At 38.8% G+C, this 21,274-nt stretch overlaps 1 pseudogene; it reads left to right on the top strand.

Annotated features, from left to right (window-relative positions):
- Nucleotides 1-20,493: 20,493 nt before the first annotated feature.
- On the top strand, nt 20,494-20,950 carry LOC110580504 (annotated as a pseudogene).
- Nucleotides 20,951-21,274: the final 324 nt, after the last annotated feature.

The following is a 21,274-nucleotide window of genomic DNA, read 5'->3' as shown; positions in this document are numbered from 1 at the left end:
GCAGTGGATAATTGATTTCTTCCAGGGCTTTCTGACTGCGGAAAATGTTGTTCTCCCTTTCAGATTTTTCTCATACAAAATCTAAACCAGACCAAGTCCACTGTTGTTTCCAAAACTTTCTACTGTAATTCCTATCAACTGCTAGTAGAAATGAGAAAGCTTGAAAAGTAAGTCTTGTTGCTTTAAGGAACTCCATAATCAGTCATCCTGTAAAAGGACTAAAGGAATGATCATGAGCCACACAGGAAGGTTTGGTAAATGTAATAGGGCAATGCACTGGCCAGATTAAGGGATGACCCCAATTTAACTTAACAAGTAGTTCAGAATTCAACCAATAATTAGACAATTGCCCTGTGCTCCCCAGAAATGTGTTCTTGTCTGGAAAAACTAACGATTACAGTATGTGTAAACTCCATTATCTGCACTCAAAAAAAAAAAAAAAAAAAAAGTGAGTTTTTTTTGTGTCTCCAAAGCATTACCAAATGAATCAAGGTATATATTTCCACCCACAGGTAGTGATTTACCTTAAAAGCAGAAGTCAGAAGCAAAATTCAGAGTGAAGCTGATGTTTGTAAAAACCCATTCTGTGGAATGCTACCATAAAATTAAAACAAAAGTGCTAAGTGCTTTAGGGGCACCTGCGTGGCGCAGTCAGTTAAGTGTCCGACTCCTGGTTTCCACTCAGGATCATGGGATCAAGCCCAGTGCCGGGCTCCACACTCAGCACGGAGTCTGTTTGAGTTTCTCTCTCCTTTTCCCTCTGCCCCTTCCCACCCCCACTCTCTGTTTCTCTCTCTCTCTTAAGTAGAAATAAATGCATCTTTTTTTTAAAAAGTGCTTTAATCACCAGTCATAAATGCTCAACACTCAAAAATTCTGCTTGCCAAACATGACCTTAAAAAGAAAAAATATAGGGGAGCCTGGGTGGCTCAGTCGGTTAAGCCCAGGTCCTGGGATCGAGTCCCGCATCAGGCCCCCTGCTCAGCAGGGAGTCTGCCTCTCCCTCTGCCCCTCCCCCTGCTCATGAGCTCACTCTTTCAAATAAATAAATAAAAAATCTTTAAAAGAAAAAAGAAAAAATATATCCCACTACTAAAACAGTAGTCAATGTTCAATTTTCCTGGACAGCCCCCCACACAAACACACACACTCCAATTGTCTTTTCCATGTACACCTAGTGAATGACTAGGTCACTAGAATTTATCATCTGCTGAAAGAGCACTTTCTTTATTCATATGTTCTTGAGACTTCTTGCAATCACCATTTCTATTTGCCCTTATTAGAAAAAGGTTCAAACACACTAACCAATGATGATATATCTAATATCTGAGAGTTAATGTTCACAGGAAATGAGTTAGTAGTACCATGCAGATTAGAGGGCCTGAGGATGAAATCATCCAATTTGATTATACAGATAATGACATTGGTGCCCTAATTCTAATGACTGAGGAATACATAGACAACATCTTTGTAAAGAATGATCACAGTCTTGTTAATAATTAAGACAATATTAACTGACTTGAGATCTGATCTTACCACTTCTAATAAAGAATAAAAGGAGACTGTTCTAGGCAGATGTCTGGGGCTCCATTTTTTATTTAAAGATGAAATCTCTTAGGAAAAAATAAATAATAAAAGCATTTTATTTGCCTGGTCCTTCCCTTTAGCTCTCCTTTAGGGAGTCATTAGCTCTGCAGAGGCCCCAGAGTAAAACTCAGTTTGTCTGGCTACTCCAAACAAAACTCTGTGCTATAGTCTTTTCTCAGTCTTTTATCAAATCCTAATTTATTTGAATTGTCTGCACTGGTACCTATTTTTTTTTTTTTTTAAAAAAAGGACTTATTTATTTGAGAGAGAGAGAGCGGGGATGGGGGGAGGGGCAGAAGGAGAGGGAGGGAGACTCTTAAGCAGGTTTTCCATTGAGCATGGAGCCTGACACGGGCTGGATCTCACAGCCCTGAGATCATGACCTAAGTCGAAATCAAGAGTCAGACGCTTAACCAGCTGAGCCACCCAGGGGCCCCTGCACTAGCACCTATTAAAGAAGTAAAACAAACAAAAAGCTGTCAACTAAATGGATAACATATCCGAAATAAAGGTTCAATTACTATCACTCCATCAACACACTTATTTCAAGTACCTAGTAAGTGCAGAGAATCATGCTAGTCATAGACAATATAGAGGATTTATCCATATACAGTATTTCTTCTTCCATTTATTCAACTGTAAGTTACTTATTTGCAAGATCTGTAGGATTCCTAGTGCCAGGCACGGTTCCTGCCTGACACGTGGTGGGTGCTCAATAAATCTTTGCTGAATGAATTCAGTCAAATTTTATTGTGCACTGACTATGGCAGACACTGAGCCAGGTTCCAGGAATGCAAAGATGAAAGACACAATCAGGAGTTTAACAGAAAGAAGGTGTAACCTAACCTCCCCCAAGAGCTAGAAAAGTATCTGTGAAGATCTCCAAGGGGAAACACGGTAACTGGGATAAATTTGTTTTCTTCTATATATAATTTTTTTGAGTTATAAAAGTAATTCCTATTCATTATGGAAAAGTTAAAAAAAAAGAAGAAAAATCATCAATAATTCTATCAACCACAGGAACTGGCTGTGAACATTTTGGTGTATGTTTTTCCAGGTTATTTTCTGTGTTTGATAGATGTGTTTATATGTTTTATTTTTACCAAATGTAATCCTATAAAGACTTCCACTCTTTCAGAGAAACCATTAAGAAAATGAAAAGTCAAGCCACAGACAGGGAGAAAATATTATGTAATACTATGTAAATGTTATAGGAAACATTATGTATTATTATGTAATATACATACATTTTATGTGTAATATTCTCATAAAATAGAGAACTTGTTTCCAGCAAAAATTTTAAAATTCTTACAACTCAAGAAAAAGATAAATTAAAAAATCAGCAAAAGATTTGAATGGACTCTCACCAAAATGATACACCCATGACCAATACACACATGAAAAGAGACTCAATGTCATGAATCAACAGCTAAAGACAAATTAAAACCACAGTAAAACAAATTAAAACCACTACACACCCACTAGAATGGCCCAAATTTAAAAGAAAGGCAATATTAAATTCGGTAAGACTATAAAGCAACCAGAATTCTCATGCATTGCTGATGGAAATGTAATGTTGTCCAACAACTTTGGAAAACAATTTGACAGCTTCCTTAAATGTATACTTAGCGATACACTGAGCAATTCCACTCCTAGATGTTTATCCAAGAGAAATGAAAACACATATCCATGCAAAGACTCGTACTTGAATGTTCACAGCAGCTCTACTCAGAATAGGCAACAACTGGAAAGAACCCAAATGTTCATCAACATGTGAGTAGATAAACTACCAAATACCAAAGTAGAGTACGACACGGCAATAAAAATGACAGTGCAGGGGAGTCTCAAAATCATGCTGAAGAAAAGCCAGATGCAAAAATACAAGCTGTATGGTTTCATTCACATGGCACTCTAGGAAAGAAGAGCTAATCTACAGTGATTGAAGGCCATTCAGTGGTTGTCTGATACCAGCACAGATGGTGGCATTGACTAGAATAGGGAACGAGGGAATTTGGGGGTGATGGACGGTTCTGCATCTTGATCATGATGATCGTTACATGGCAGTATACATTTAAAAAGCTCATCACACTGTACACTTAAATTGTGTCCATTTTATCTTATATAAATTATGTCAATGAAGTTAATTTAAAAAAATTGAATCACATAAAACATATTGCTTTTTCACCTAAAAAGATAACAACAGTTGGGGCGCCTGGGTGGCTTAGTCGGTCTGGCATCTGCCTTCTGCTCAGGTCGTGATCCCAGGGTCCTGGGATCGAGCCCCGCGTAGGGCTCCTTGCTTGGCGGGGAACCTGCTTCTCCTTCTCCTCCGCACACAACCCCCCCCCCACCCGCTGGTGTGCTCTCTCTCTCTCTCTGTTCTCTCTCTCTCTCAAATAAATACATAAAATCTCTCAAAAAAAAGATAGCAACAACTATTTTCTTTATCAATACATGGATATCTCTGACATAGTTTGTAATGGCTTCAAAATATTCCATATTGTGGCTATGCCACAATTCATTTAACTAAATTATTTTACTGTAGGGCAGTTAAATTTTAAACTTTTTTTTTTTTTTTTTTACCATTACATGTAACACTATGTTGCTCACCTTTGAAAATATGAGTTAAAGTTTAAGTTATAAATTGAGGAGCATTAGATGGCGAAGCAAAAAGAGGCATTCAAATCAAAGGAAGAAGCAGTCATAAAACGACCACAGATGAGAATGCATTGCCCTTTCAGATAGCTACAAGAGGTCTTTTTGGTCAGAGAGAGTAAGGTGCAGGACATCAAAGGTGATGAGGGTGAGGTTGCTAAGATTCAGATCATGAAATGCCTTCTAAGGAGATCCTGCCATTTGCAAACAACATGGATGAACCTAGAGGACATTGTACTAAGCGAAATAAGCCGGATACAGAGAAAAATACTTCATGATCTTACTTATATGTGGAATCTAAAAAAGTCGAATACATAGAAGCAGAGAATAGAACCATGTTTACCAGGGGCAGGGAGCTGGGAGAAATGGGGAGGTGTTGGTCAAAAGATACAGAGTTGCAGTTTTGCAGGATGAATAAGTCTAGAGATCTAATTACAGCATGAATATAGTTAATAATACTGTATTGTATACCGGAAATTTGCTAAGAGTCGATTTTAGGTGCTTTCGCTAGAAAAATAAAGTGGTAACTATGTGTGGAGACGGATGTGTTAATTAGCTTGACTGTAGTATTCATTTCTCTACGCATATGTGTATCAAAACATCATGTTGTACATCTCAAACATATATAACTTTTATTTTAAAAATAAAGACAGATGAATTTAAGAAAGATAAGAAATTTGGATTTCTTCCGAAGTAAAGGGAAAATATCTGAAAGATTTTCAGACAAGTGACGCAATTCAATTTGTGTTTTAGAAAGATCGCTTTGACTTCTGGGTGGAGAGTAAATTGGAAACCCATTCAATGATGACAGGAATGCGGGGGAGAAACTATGGGTGCCTGAGGTAAGTTCACGAAAGGCCGTGGAGAGGACAGTTCTCATGGAGACCTAGGAGGACGGGTGAGGAAGACCAAGAAATCTAGGACATGTCCCAGGACCCAGAAGGTGGAGAGAAGTGGTTTGTGAAGAAAGAGAAAATATTATCTGGGTCTTTCTCAGACTCTGAAATCCATCCACAATCTGGGGTGGAGTCACCGGTGTGATATGTCCAGCAAATGGTAGTGAACTCACTCTCACCCAGGCAGCATTGACGGGCCTGAAAAAGAAACTCCTTCACTTTATATGATTATGTTTTGGTGAGTTTTAAAAATTGAATTTTTTTTTTTTTTGCTGTTGCCTTGCTGTTGTGGTACACGATGAGGCTGTTATCTCAAATATGATACGTTCCTACTGACTGGCTAGGTAATAATGTGTTTGATAATTACTCTGATATCCCATTTGGACATATTTTATTTTTTACAATTTCTACTCAGTACGGGTTTTTATTTTTTGCAGGAGCGTATGTTTACCTTCCAGATCCCCTCTTCACATTGAGTATAGGTAAACTTCTTTTATAAGGTTTATAATGTGCAAACATATATTCCTTTTTATGCTACTGGTCTATTTATTGGATTAACTAGGAGGATTTGATGTGAAAGCTTAGGATGATATTGAAAACACCTCACTTCTATTGTAGCTAAGAAAATCAGCTTTAGAACTAGAGAGACCTTGTATTGGGCATTATGTATAGACCTTTAGCTTTTTTATCACAGCTGTTCTTTGTTGCCATGACAACAGAATTAACCATTTCATTAATATCCCTGAGAAAAGACACATTTATGCATGTCTGACTTCGAATGAAGTCTCTGTTCAGATCTCAAGGTCTTTGGCATGTTTACGTGCTCGTTTTTATCCCCCAATATTTTGCTTAATGCTTCTACAGGATATGTAAAGCAAAGCTTTATATTTTCAGTATTAAATTTCTATTGGCTGCATTGGTTTGGCTGCTTTCAAATGTCCCCTGAGTGGTGAAACAGGCTTCAGAATCTGAAGCTGGTGAGAGCAATAGGCAAGGAAATTTAATACAAAAGAAAACAGTTACCTGTTATAAGAAAAGTCACTTGTTTGTTTTTTCTTCTTTTGGACTCCACTTGGTGAAATGGGTGTTACTATAAATACTGGAGAGTAATCCCTCATCAAAATGGGTGATCCAGCTGTTTCCATTGCTGTGGAAAAAAGCAGGTCGTGTGCTGATTACGATTGTGATGAAACGCAGGAAAACATTTCCTAAGACAAGGAAAATCCATTATTTTGAAAATAAGACCCGAAGAGAATAATTCTGCCCATTCCCCTAAAGCTATGATAATGATTCCTTACAGGCTTCTAGCTACTTTTTCTTTTAAAGGAAAAAAAAAATGTATCTTAATATTGAACTCTCAGTAAATATTTCTATTTTTAAAGACCAGTGAAGAAACTCCCTAATTAACATTAAAGCAGCTTGCGGAAGTTGTTAGCTGTTTTCTATTCCTTCACCTTACTTAAATACATAGAATTATTTCCCTGCATTAAGCAACTTTGCAAAGTGCTTAAAATGCGTTAGCTCATTTAATAACGTGAACCAACAGCTGTGTGAAGAAGGTACCACTATCCCCATTCCCTAGCTAAGGAAACTGAGACTCCAGGAGAACTTGTGCAAGATTTTACAGCTCGTAAGTAGGATTTGAATCTTAATCGGTTAGACCTCCAAGCCTGGACTAGTATCCATTAGGACAAAGTGCCGCCCTTGGCTCTTCGTTTCTACTCATATAAATATTGTAACAACACTTAAAATATTTACATTCCCTCCAAGGCACTTTGTCCCGGAATAGGGAAAAAAAAGTCTGAAGGAATATTATTCATAATAATTAAGCTCATAAAGCAAGAAGGCAGGTTTGAACCAGTGACATAAAATCTTTAAAAACCAAAGAAGGGGGGCGCCTGGGTGGCTCAGTTGGTTAAGCGACTGCCTTCGGCTCAGGTCGTGATCCTGGAGTCCCGGGATCGAGTCCTGCGTCGGGCTCCCTGCTCGGCGGAGAGTCTGCTTCTCCCTCTGACCCTCCTCCCTCTCATGCTCTCTGTCTCTCATTCTCTCTCTCTCAAAAAAAAAAAAAAACCCAAAGAAGGTTCTTTGAGGCTAACTGCACGCATATGAAGAGTCTTGAATGCTGACTATCCGCCACTGAAATGAAGAAAAATACCTCTTACAGAACACGATGAGGTTTTTCGGGTTTTTTTTTCTTTTGCTTTTTTGAACTTTTTTGAGTTTTTCCCTTTTTTATATCAGCTTTATCGAGCTCTAATTTCAATACCATAAAATTCATCTAAAATGTACAATCCAATGGTTTTTAACACATCTGCAAAGCACGCAACACCAAGGAAGTTGTACCCACTGTCACTCCCTTTTCCCTCTCTCCCTCCCTCTCCCCCCATCACCTCCAGTGCTAGGAAACCACTAATATACATTTTATCTTTATGGATTTGCCTGTTCTGAACATTTTATAAAATTGGAATCATGCATTATGTAGCCTTTTGTGTCTGACTTCTTTCACTCGGCATAATGTTTCAAGGTTCATCCATGTTATAATAGGTATCAGTGCTTGGTCTCTTTTTATAACTGAATAGTATTCCAATGCATGGATAAACCGCATTTGGTCCACTGATGGCTTGTTTCCACTTTTCTGCTATTATGGCGATTAATACTGCTATGAACATTTGTGTACATTTTTTTGTGTGGACATATGTTTTCGTTTTTCTTGAGGCTCTGTTTGCTTTGAAGTCATTCCTATCTTCCAGAAAGATGGAACTCAAACATCCTTCGATGACTAAAGACCCCACGGAATTCTAAACTATAATCCACATCAAGGCTTTACCTCTACTTTCTATGAGTTACGAATTAGAGACAGAGTAATTAGTTCAGATACCATTACTCAGGATTCTTAACCACTCATAACTTTCACAAAGATAGTCAACTAATTCTTTTCTAAGTGACAATGATTATTTGCTAAGTTCTTTAGAACCCTAAATTTAAAAAGCATAAGAAAACATTTGCATAAAATAAAACTTATTAAAGTCTCAGAAATAATCCATCTGTCTTATCTATTTATCAAATATGCATTCTGGAAACATGACTTCTTCAATGGAACTAAGTACTTGGAAATACAAGACCCAAAGATGAAGAAGAAGAAGGAGGAGGAGGAAGAGGAAGAGGAGAAGGAGGAGGGAGAGTGTCTGCACTCGATTTTTCAATTTTAAGTGCTAATCTGAGAAGGAGTGTCCAACTTTCTTCTCTCCCACTAGTGACAAAGTCAAGACCTAACCTTTAACAGACCAAAGGAAGTGGCTCTGACTTCTTTTTCTTTTAGTTATAGGATTCTGTTAATTAACAGATCAGAAGGTTTTATAATTAGAAGTAAGCACATTGTTTATTTTTTGAAGGGGAAACCCTGTAGGTTTCTCCTATGGGTGGGCTGTTTTCTGGCATGGAAAGGCAGAATTTATCTTCGGTCCGAGTTGTATAAAGAACCATGAAAATCATCATCCTTTTCTAAAGCACAAGGAATCCAAAGGAAGCTACGAGTGAATTCTTGGTATTTCTAAATGATGACTGTGGGTTCCAAGCATAGTATTAATGTCCATTTCAGAATCCAACAGACATTGCATCAGCTAATAAGGTAGATGAGGTTTTTAACAGTTGCTTCTCATCTCTGCACAAGAGGGCAGCCTTTCACCAAAACCAAGGAAACACTTGGGCAGGACTTTTTGTTAATTTGTATAAAGACCACTCCAATCATAGAACTTCCAAGGAGAAAAGCTCCTGTAATGTAAAGAATAAAGATATCAGGAGATAGTTAATACCATGTGCTGTCAATCCCAGAAAATATCTGCCCATCTAGGTCACCATACCAATGTTTGCAGCTTCAGTGACATATTACCTTGTTGTTACCTAATTGTTTGGATTTCTTAAGCTGCTGTAGACAACTACGAACTTCTAAAATTAACGCTAGGGATAAGGTATTAAAAAAAAAAAAAACAAAAACCTTCTCCTGAAATCAAATTGCTCACTCTTAAAAGACAGCATTTTTTACTGTATCTCACATGGATGTTTTCTTATTGGTTATCCATAATCAGATTTCAAGGCTTTAGAATCAAATCGCCAAAATCAATTCGAAATGAGTAATAATTCATATTGGGACAATTATAAATTTAAATTATAGAATACAGTTGAAGAGATTTACCAAGAAATTAAGAGAAGCCAAAAAAAAAGCTGCTATAATGCACACACTTTCAAAATAATTAACCATGCTTGACAGGAAATACGTGATTTAAATGTATTATGATAGCACTCAAAATGCTATTAAAAACAGGGTTAAAGTTAATTTGTCACACAGAAAAGTAAATGTAACTATCTTTATGTCCAAAGCTTTGCAGTAATATTTTTGTGAGTACAAACTAACCACAGCCTTTTTTTTTTCTCTTAAAGTTTATGGAACTTTCAACTAAATATTTCACAGGAAATTACTGTCTCCAAGAATATAAAGGGTTTTATATGAAGGAAGCTGATCAGTTGTTCTCCATGGATACAGAGAAGCAAACAAGCAGAAATTGGTTTAATAAAGCAGGAGAGATTTCAATTGGACACAAGGCAGAACTTCTTGACTAGCTTGGTGATAAAGAAAAATTGGGGAAATCTTTTCAATAATTTTTCAATGATAACTGTCAAAAAATATTCAGTGAAATGGATAGGAGATGTCTTTACTTTTATTACTTATATTTACAAAATTGAGGACTGGGAAATTAAAATATACCTAATTAAATTAGGGAAATTAAATTATACCTAATGCTATTTCCACCATTTTATTATTATTTTTTTCGACAAAGGAATCATTTCATACTAATTAATCAGCTAATAAGGTAAACAAGCATTTCAATCTCTGTCAGGTTGGTTTTGTAAATAGATGCAAACATATTTTCCTTATAGACCCAGTTAAGAATTTGGCAACATTTGACTTTCCTTTTCCTCTAGATAACATTTACTTGGGGTGGGGGTATTATATGCAGCCAGCATAAAAATGTGCTTTTATTCTCACTTGCTCAACAAATTTTATTAAATTAAGAACTCCTAAAATGTAGGGATAGCAGATTCCAAGCACACTGCCCAGCACAAAGTAGAATCTCAGTATAGGTTTACTGAATTATGTCTCCATAAATTACATTTCTTTTCCGTATCATTCGACAACCAAACTCTAAGCACTATTATCATTTTCTAGATCACAGTAGAACTGGAGACAGAGCTAAAGCTAATCTAGACAGAGCTCAAACTAAACAGCTTGACTGTTAGTAAAGCCCTTTCATAATCTCTGTAAACCTACAACCAAACCATACAACCAAATACTTATGGAGTCTTACTTTACTGTGAGCAAACTTCACTAAACAACAAAGATTTATCTAACACTTACTATGTACAAGACATTGTGCCAGGTACTAGGGACACAGCCCTAAGCACAGGATAGGCACAGTTCCTGCCCTCCTGGAACTTACATTCTAGAAAATGCAAGCAAGTCAAGTTGGCAATTAAACATTTAATCACAGTTGCTATAAGTGCTACAAAGGAGAAGTCCAGGGTGTTATGAAAGCATATAACAGTTGGGGTCAGGGGTGATCACAGAACCTATTAGTGGTAGAGGAAAGGAAATTACAGGATAGATTTGGTTTATACTGAGAATCGATTTTATAAACTGAGACCCAAAGGATGAGAAGGAGTGGCTACATGCGGAATTAGGGGACAGTATGGGGGGGATTGCATTTTAAGTGGGGTGAAAGAGGGTATGCAAAGACCTAAGTCAGAAGGGAAAAGCATGGCACCACAGAGGGAAGAAAATAAAGCCAAAGTGGGAAAACATGGAGAAGGAGGGGAAGTTTCTCAGCCCCACCAAAAGAACGAAAAAGGTGATGGAAGGCCACAGTAAGGTACTACCTGCTGGGGAAACGCTAACTCCCCTTGGTCTCTCCCTATTCAGTACCAAAACTACGCTTTGTCATTCCCCCACAGCTGATTTCTCCACGCCCACCATCTTCCTAACCACTTGTCAGCTCCTACTGTCTAGGAAAGGCGATGTATGCCCCAGTGCAGTTGCTTTTATGGAATTTACTTGCCTATGGAAGCATCCCTTTGAGGATTTAATCATAACATGGAACATTCTCTATCAGAGCAATGCTGAAATAGGAGGCATAAATGGTGCATAATTCTTGAAAAGCCCATTGTAGGCTTGGGTCTTTATAACAAAATAAAAGCTCCATATTAAACTATAAGGCATTACACTTCTGTAAAATAAATTAAATAAATGGCCAGCAGGGGTGTTTTACACAATTTATTGGTGCCCTCTGCAGCCAATGCTCTATCTCATTAGTGGCTCTGTCACTCGAAAAATGTGGTACCCATCAGCATCACTCATTAACTTAAAGCATGTGCCCACACATCAAAAATATATTTTTTAATTATGGGAACATGCTACAAAGAAGACGTGCATATGTGCCATGAACAACAAAGGGCATTCTAACCCCGCCAAGCCTCTTCTTGATTTTTCTTTTTTGCCAAAATTGTGAATAAGATACTGTTCTTGTCCTTTCAAAGTTTTTTCTCTCTACCGACTTTTTCTGCCTGCATTCATTGCAATAGTCCAGACTTTGCCAATTTTTTTTCCTTCTTGACATTTCATTTTTAATTAAAAATGACATTTTAATTAAAAGGAAACATATGTAGAATAAACAGAATAACTCACCAACAGCAGAGAGCTGGGGCTGTCCCGTCGGCCCAGTTTTCACCTTTTTGGCTCACGAAAGGTGCTGGGCTTCACCACAACAGTTGCCAAGGCACATTCTTGACAGAAAAAAAGGAAATGTTTAAAAGATGATCATCAAACCAAAATCCACCCACAGCCAGAAATCCCTAGGAAATGCAGAGGGTGAAGGATGGAGAGAGTATGCTCACTCCAAACTATACAGTCTGGGACTTTCAGGACTGGGAAAATCAGCCTTTCTTCTATTCAAAATATTAAAACTATCACTTTGGTGAGAGACCCCAGTTTTACAACTTTTCATGTTTACAGATGGCCTGATTTGGCAATCTTAAATGTTAAGGGAGTTAGAAATCTGGCAGGAGGTAAGCATAGCCAAAAGTAAAGTATTACAATTAAAACCAACCACCCTTCTATCAGCAGCCGTGACAGGATGGTTTGTGGCTCCCGGAGCCGCCTTGCCTCCCCTGCTGGTGGGGGTCCTCTGGTGCGGGGGTGCCAAACCTCTCCCTGGAGTGAGCTGGCTTCCTCCGGCACAAAAGCATATTGTGGTGTGGAAGGGAACGCAGCAAGACTAACAAAGTGACAAAGAAAGAAGCCAACGATGGATGAACACTGCATCAAGGACAAGTAAATGATCCTCTAAACAAAATCACCAAATAACATCAATTCGCTCATGTCCTCAGAGAGTGGCATGAGGATGAGGATCACCAGGGATCAAAGCAATGACCCAACTTTCCCCACATGTAGTGCACATTTTCTGAAAAACAGAAGGGCGTTGGGACAGACTAAAATCAGTCATGAACAGTCACCATAATTATAACCCAGCACAAAGGGAGGAAGGAAAAAAAAATCTAATTTTGTGACACCTCCTAGATGCCAAACAACTCCTTTGTCATTCTAGTTAAAACAAGAATTCCATATGTCAGTGTTATGGGTTGAAGTTGACCCCCCACCCCAAAAATGGATGTATTCAAGTCTAACCTCCAATAACTCAGCATGTAAATTTATTTGGATATAGGGTCATTGCAGATGTGATTAATTTAAAAGGAGATCATACTGGAGTAGGGTGAGCATCTGATATAACTGCTGTCCTTGTAAGAAGATGGCGAGGCGAAGACACAGACCCAGGGAGAACACCTGTGACAACAGAAGCGGAGATTGAAGTCATGCAACCAGAGCCAGTGAATGCCAAAGACCCCAGCAGTCTGCCGGAAGTTGGAAAGAGGCAAACCTATAGGTTTCAGGTGGAGCACTTCATACGTCTAGCTTCCCAAACCATGAGACAATAAATTTATTATTTTAAACCACTCAGTTTGTAATGGCAGCCCTAGGAAACAGATATGGTCAGGTATAATTGTCTTGACATGTTACAGAGGAAAAACGAGGTCTAGAAATCCAAAATACTGTCCCCAAATCCCATAGCTAGTGAGGGGCCCAAATCAGGCTGACTCAAAGCTTATGCTCTTCACCATATATTATGACAATGCCTCCAGGCCTTCAGACAGTTATCCACATTGGAACTACATAATGGCATGAGGAGTTAATGACTTTTAAACACCTAAAGCAACTAAAATGAATGAAACAAGTCACTCCACATGTTTTCACCAAAAAAATTACTTCATGTGAAGAATAACCACACAACCATCAAACTGGATTCTTTCAACATGTATTTACTGAACTCCTATGATCTGTTCTGCAGGTATTGCTCTAAGAACTGCCTTCAAGGATTTTTCAATGAATCGGGGAAAATATACATGCAAAATTTGATTAAAAAGTTTCCTAGCATCATGGACAGTATTACAGAGTTATGGACATGATGTATATTAGGGACCAAAGAGCTGTGCAGGGAGATCACGGATGGGGCTAGAATTCATTCTCTTAGATGTACAAGCTACTAAATTAAATATGTATTAAAAGGAATTTTTGTTAGCAATGATCATTTGTGAATGGATTCTTTGGAGAAATTGTGAGAGAGATCTATATGAATATGTGAAGCAACTGTATGTTCTCATAGCCATCAGCTGCCCAGTTGTCCAAAACAAGTTTGTGCATAATGAGAACCAACCCACCTACCTCCACACACAGATTAGATACTGAGGATGGAAACTACTCATCGCCTGCACACACACATAATTTATTGTTGATATTAGCATGGTTTAATCTTCTATTTTCTTCATTGGTAAAACTTGACCCTTCCAGAAGACTCTAGCTCAGGCAAATAGCTTGATTGTTTGTTATAGAAACTTCTGGAAATGCCCACCAACTTTTCCTTGGAACCCATCAATAGTTTGTGCCCTGAGAATCTTTGAATCCCTTCCTTCAAAGATGTTCACCTTGCTGGTTCCACAAATCCTAGATGGTTGCATGGGGATCCTTATTTGATCCTATCAAGTCCCCACATTGAAATACATCTTAAACCAAAGTTTCAACTCTCAGTAAATTCAAGTCTTGCTTTTTGTTCCCAGACACTATCAAAGTTCTATTGAGAGAAAATTCTCTCTTACCTCAGTAAGCAATTACTAAAAGATAAACTGAGCCATATTAAAATTTTTAAGAGTTTATTTGAGCAAAATTCGATCCAAATCAGGCAGTGATCAAACCAGAAGTGGTTAGGAATACTCCATCAACAGGAGCTAAGGGCAAGACTTTTATAGAGAAGGGATATAAGCAAAGCAAGGAAATTATTTGATGGGCTGTCCTTGGGTTTTGATTTCTTGACTTTGAGGCACTTACAGGCTTAGGTTTTCTGTTTGCTTACATAGGCTACTAAGGCATTAAAGCCACCTCAGTCTAATGACCTTCTTGTCTAATTAATTTAACATAATAAACTGAATTTTATCTCAACAGGTTCTGCTAGGCTGGTGATATTTGGGAAGTTGGCATTTAACAATAATAGTGAGCAAAGAAAAAGGGACGAGTTTGAAGAGGAAATAACAACCTTAGTTTTTAACACACTGAAATTTAGGTGTCTGAGAAACAACAAAGTAGAGAAGTCCATAAAGGCAGTTAAAGGGAGCTTAAGAGGCTGATGTGAAAAAAAGATTTGAAGTCATTACCAAGATCACTCAAGGAGCAGGTGGAGAGTGATGCAAAAGGAACCTGGGCAGAAAGTTGAGAAGGATTCATATTAAAAAGATGAAGTGAAGCAGAGAACCCCCACAAAGGAGACTAAGAAGTAAAAGGATGGGAAAAAGTCAAGAAAGTTAGCTATCATGGCATCCAATGGTAGAGAGTATTTCGGTAAGTAAAGAGGGATCCACAAGGCTAAATATTTCAGAAAGGACACACACACACACACTAAACATGGTGGCATTTACCACAGAGAATCCTCCAAAAGAAGAGCTGATCCAAAATCCAATTAATTATGACATGACCTTAAACTCTTCAAGCCAATCTTATTGCATTGCAATGCATTACAATGTACATCAACAACTTTGGGGCACATAATTCCAACTTTCCAGTAAAGAGTGAGCCCTAACTGATATAGAATAAAGTGGCTTTCATGAAAATAAACAAACAAAAAATGTTGTCACCTAAATTATATGATGAGAAGAATGGCTTAGTTTTAATTTTTTTTAAGTAAACATCAGTTTTCCTGGAGCTGTTTAATTATCAAACTTTTCCCACTGTATTACCTTAATCCCTGATCGAAGTGAGACAACAATATGCTTTTTTCTGGTCATTTCATAATCATTCATTAAAACAGTGGGATCATTTATACAAGCTAAATTCTCATCCCCAATCTCCCAAAATACTATGTGGCATATCCCTGGCTGCTAAACAAAAGCTTTTCTCCCAAAGTCACCTAACTTTCTTTGGTTTTGTTTTTAAGCAAAGGGATTTATCACGTTCTGGGCTTTGTTTTGCTTTTGAAGCTTTAGCTACTTCGTCAGCTTTAGATATGCTTGATTTGTTTTTTGGCCAAAGCTTCTTAGAGAGGCAAGACAAATGACTGAGTGATTTGCCAACTATGGCCAAGCAAGTTTTCGGTTCCTCAGTTTTTTCTCCTTCCCTGGATGGACAAACCTAAAGCACCTGTGTGCATTTAAAAGTTAGATCACTTGGGGCACCTGGGTGGCTCAGTCAGTTGAGCATCTGACTCTTGATCTCAGCTCAGGTCGTGATCTCAGGGTCATGAGTTCAAGTCCTGTGTTGGGGTCCATGCTGGGTGTGGAGCCTCCTTAAAAAAAAAATTAATGGGGCGCCTGGGTGGCTCAGTCGTTAATCGTCTGCCTTCAACTCAGGTCATGATCCCAGGGTCCTGGGATCGAGCCCTGCATCAGGCTCCCTGCTCAGCTGGAAGCCTGCTTCTCCCTCTCCCACTCCCCTTGCTTGTGTTCCCTTTCTCGCAGTCTCTCTCTTTCTCAAATAAATAAATAAAAATCTTTTAAAAATAAATTAAAAAATAAATAAAAACTAAAAGTTAGATCATTTAATGGTGCTGGCATTATGTTGACACTGCCTGATTTACTGACCTTAAGAAATAATTTTGACATCATACCAAGTCATCTTTGTTTAGATGTAAATTGAACTCAATGACAACTATCCATAAACTACCTAGGACATCTAGGAGCACTCATCAGTGTTTGATGAAAGAAGGAACCTAACCGATCATTTTTCTAAAGATTTTTTTTTAATTTGAGAGAGAGAGAGATCACGAGTGGGAGACGAGGCAGAAGGAGAGGGAAAAGTAGACTCCCTGCTGAGCAGAGAGCCTGACCTGTGGCTTTATCCCAGGACCCCGAGATCATGACCTGAGCCAATGTCAAATGCTTAACCAACTGAACCACCCAGGCTCCCCTCTAACCAATCATTAAAAATCATCATTGCCATGGAGGAAAACGCAAAGTCTGTACCTTGAAAGATAAAGATCACCAAAAGCCAATCAAGAAATAATTTAATCGGGCGCCTGGGTGGCTCAGTCGTTAAGCGTCTGCCTTCGGCTCAGGTCATGATCCCAGGGTCCTGGGATCGAGCCCCACATCGGGCTCCCTGCTCTGCGGGAAGCCTGCTTCTCCCTCTCCCACTCCCCCTGCTTGTGTTCCTGCTCTCGCTATCTCTCTCTCTGTCAAATAAATAAATAAAAATCTTTTTTTAAAAAAAAAAAAGAAAGAATTTAATCAATATTTTTGGCCAGTTACTAGGTCGAAGACATTGTACCAGCTGGTGGGGAAGGGAGATGGGAGGGTAGAGAAGTGCTATATAAGGCTGTTTCTCCCCTGGGAAAGTTTAGAATTGGAGTCATCTGGGACAATGATTAGTTCGGAGCATGATGCCAGGTTATCATTAATATGATTTCTTGTACGATGCTTTTTAAAGTTCCTAAGTATAATACCACTTGCATGGGTACCTAAGTACCTAAAATACATGCACTAGAGAACAAGAGCCTGAAGGGAATAGATTAGGCACTCCATTCATCTTCGAATCCTAAGTGCTAATCCCAGGGCTTGGCACCAAATAATTGTTTAAAAAGGGTTTCTTGAAGAAATAAATGATTGCATGAATCCATTTGAGCTGTTATTATGGTTGTTATGGTACAAATGGAAAAGATATCAAGAACAGTGAAGTAACTGATTATCAATTACTCCAGGAGGGTAGTAGAGACCAGTATCAATAAATCCACATCGCTGTTTTTTCCTCAGGAACATTGTTTTTTCATGCTAAGAACATGTTGACTCTAAGGCTGCTAATAATATTTCCCCCTGGGGCACCTGGGTGGCTCAGATGGTTAAGCGACTGCCTTCAGCTCAGGTCATGATCCCAGCGTCCTGGGATTGAGCCCCGCATCAGGCTCCCTGCTCAACGGGGAGCCTGCTTCTCCCTCTCCCTCTGCCTCTCTCCCTGCTCATGCTCTCTCTCTCTCTCTGTATCTCTGTGTCTCAAATGAATAAATAAAATCTTTAAAAAAAAAATAATATTTCCCCCGCCCAAAATTATTCCTTCCCATCTAGACTCTCTTTGTATTTTACACTCAAGAAGTTGTCAGTAGAGTTGCTACTAAGTAGCCTTATTTGAGGGCATTTTTCGGCTGTATAAACTGGTCCCACTTTGGAAGTGCCAAGAGCTATTTCTGCTGAGGTGTTAAGCCACAGTACAAGACTGTGAACAGTTTTTAGAAGTCATTACACTAAAAAAACATGATTTTTAATAGCACAGTGGGGTTTAAGTTTATACTTGCCTTCTACTTTCAATTTTAAGTACGAACGAAACCAGTATAAGGCAGGGAAAGGCACTGGTCAGATACCTGGAATCCATTCAGGAACAGGCTTTTCCTCTCCACCCTGTGTGACCTTAGATAAGTAACTTAGCATGTTTCTTCAGCTGTAAAACAGCATAATAATACCTGTTTCATGGGATTTCTGCGAGGGTTAAATGAGATAATGTGTTAAAGCTCATGTTTAATTACATTTACTTCATTTAACATATTACTGGTGCTATGTGATAAGTTCCCTCATTTTTGAAAGTATAACGTGCAAATAACCAGTTAGACAAGTACTAATGCTGTTGTTTTAATAAAGTTAAGGTAATTAAAGTTACTTGATTCACAATATATATTATATATTTAGGTAATAAAGGAAATTGCTCAAAACTATAGATTTTGTGTATTATAATTATATTGACTGGAGTGGTATGTGCATGTGCATGTACGTGTAAGTGAATGTGTGTGAATGTGTGTGTGTGTTTTAGTACTTTCTATATTGAAGGTCTAGAGCCTGAAAAATTGCCAAAAATTTCATCAGAAGACATTGAAATGATATTGAAATGGGCCAAACATTGAACAATTAGCTCAAGCTCTTCATTAGCTGATGGATCTACTTCATTTGTGATTGTGATCCAAAGAGGGAAGGAAATTAGCTCAACACCAAGACAGAGAAGGAAGTGAACCCAGGGAGTCCCTTTAGGGAAGCCAGGAAGAATTTTTAAAATTTTTCAACATTTGGTCCATTTCAATATCACTTCAATGTTTCCTGATGAAATTTTTGGCAATCTTTCAGACTCTGGACCTTCAATAAAGAGAGGGAAGATATATAACAAATTAAATAAATAAAAATTAATTAATTAAAATAAAGTTAAATAAAAAGTAAAGAGGGGAGATCACTATCAAGCCATATGTTTTCTCACACAATGGTGTCCAATCACTATAACTAACAAAAAAACCTGCATTTTTGGCCAATTTCCTAGGCTACCAGGAGTGTACAAAACATATACGATAAAGGGTGATCACATCTTCAGTCTGTCTCCCTTGACTCCTTCCATCCCACAGTCATTCTTAAATCTACTCCATGCTTATTTTGTAATGCTCTCCTTTTAAAACATACCCTATACCTAATCTCATCCTCACTCTCCTGGCCACCAACACCAAACGCCTCAGAAGAGCAGGTTTTGCTTACTATCCTCACTTTATTGTGTCCTATTCTTTCTGTAATTAGGTATAATTTGGAAACCATTTCCATGTATTACTACTTCCATGAACCACTTACTTAAAAATACCAGGGGCGCCTGGGTGACTCAGTGGGTTGAACATCCCACTCTTGGTTCCGGCTCAGGTCATGATTTCCTGGGTTGTGGGATCTAGTCCCATGTGGGGCTCCATGCTCAGCGAGGAGTGTGCTTGAAGATTCCCTTTACCCCTCCCATCATGCTCTCTCTCTCTCTTTCCCTCTAAAATAAATAAATCTTTTAAAAAAATACCATTGATGTTCTAATTATTGAACTTTTTGTGCCTCTTTCCATAAATCATCCAATTTTATATCTCTCCACATTTGACACTTTTTTTTTTTTTGCGAAGTCCAATCTTTCTTGTGGTATCAGGAATCCATGTTCCATCTTGTGGCTCCACCCTCTTCTACAACCTCAACATTTTCTACAGGTGGTAGCTGCTTCTCAGTAACAACGCTCTGTCCTGCAAGGAAAGCAAGAAAAAGTCTTGGTCAGTTAGCTATCTCTGAGTTACTTCACCATCTGTGACTCAGTTTCTTCACATTCAAATTGGAGATAACAATAGTGCCTAACTCATAGGTTCGTTGTGAGGACTAAATGAGTTAATTTTTGTGAAGTGCTTAGAAAAGTTTGTGGCACATAGCAAGTGCTATAGTGTTACAGAACCTGGACTGGATCGCCCGACAGAAGAACCAAGTGGCACTCACAGATCTTGGAGGATAGGAGGTTTATTTAATGCCTGTGGGCTCAGAGGAGGGTGATCTCCAAAGATCTGAGCCCCCAGCACAAACAAAGGGGGTAATTTATACACTTCTACTTCCGCATACTTGGCGCTTTTGGTGCGTTTGTGAAGCGGGGCAGTGAGAAGAACCCGGATGGGTACATGCGGGAAGCAGAGAGGGGAGAAGAACCTGGAAAAGCCCCGGGGCAAGGACTGGGACCCTCTCGCTGGCTTGGTCGGCTATCTTAGGACACAGATTTTCCTTATCAATAGAATTGTTTGCTGTTATTTTGCCACTATTCACATTCCATCACGTGTATATTGGTTCTAAGTCTTATCCCAGTCTAACTTGTATCATGGTTAAATATGTACATGACAGGGTGGCACCAGATGGAGTTGTAGCCTCAACAGTTGGAGGGCTCTCTATCCCCAGGACCATGGCCAACAGTGAATGCACCTTATTGTCATCAAGCCTGATGGGGTCCAGCGCAGCCTGGTGGGAGAGATCATCAAGTGTTTTGAGCAAAAGGGATTCTGCCTGATTGCTATGAAATTCATTCAGGCTTCTGAAGACCTTCTCAAGGAACACTACATTGACCTAAAGGACCATCCATTCTTTGCCGGCCCGGTGAAGTACATGCAATCAGGGCCTGTGGTTGCCATGGTCTGGGAGGAGCCGAATGTGGTGAAGACAAGCCGAGTGAGCCTCGTGGAGACCAACCCTATAGACTCCAAGCCTGGGACCATCCATGGGGACCTCTGAATCCACATTGGCAGGAACATTATCCATGGCAGCGATTCCGTGAGAGTGCAGAGAAGGAGATTGGCTTGTGGTTTCAACCTGAGGAGCTGGTGGATTACAAGAGTTCTGCTCAGAACTGGATCTGTGAGTGACAAGAGAGCAGACCTCAGAGCTTTGCCCACTCCATCTCCATTGTCTGTCTCTCCTTCCCATGGGCAGGGGGCCAGGCTCTAGCGAATCCAGTTATTATTAAGAACTCCCTTGTAATCTGAAGGGGAACTCTTGGAGCTGGGAGTGCTCCCTATACAGTATTATGTGTTACCATCAGATTAAAATATTTCATTTCCCTCCCAAAAAATATGTACATGACAGACTGTATTGAAAATTTCTTAAGGACTACCACAGTGTCTTATTTATGTATCTCCCATAATGCTTTGCACACTATAGGTTGCAAGTAATGTTACTTAATTGAATTG

Source organism: Neomonachus schauinslandi, chromosome 4 (genome assembly GCF_002201575.2).
Source record: "Neomonachus schauinslandi chromosome 4, ASM220157v2, whole genome shotgun sequence".
NCBI classification, from domain to species: Eukaryota; Metazoa; Chordata; class Mammalia; order Carnivora; family Phocidae; genus Neomonachus; species Neomonachus schauinslandi.
This window is presented reverse-complemented; position numbering and strand designations above follow the sequence as displayed.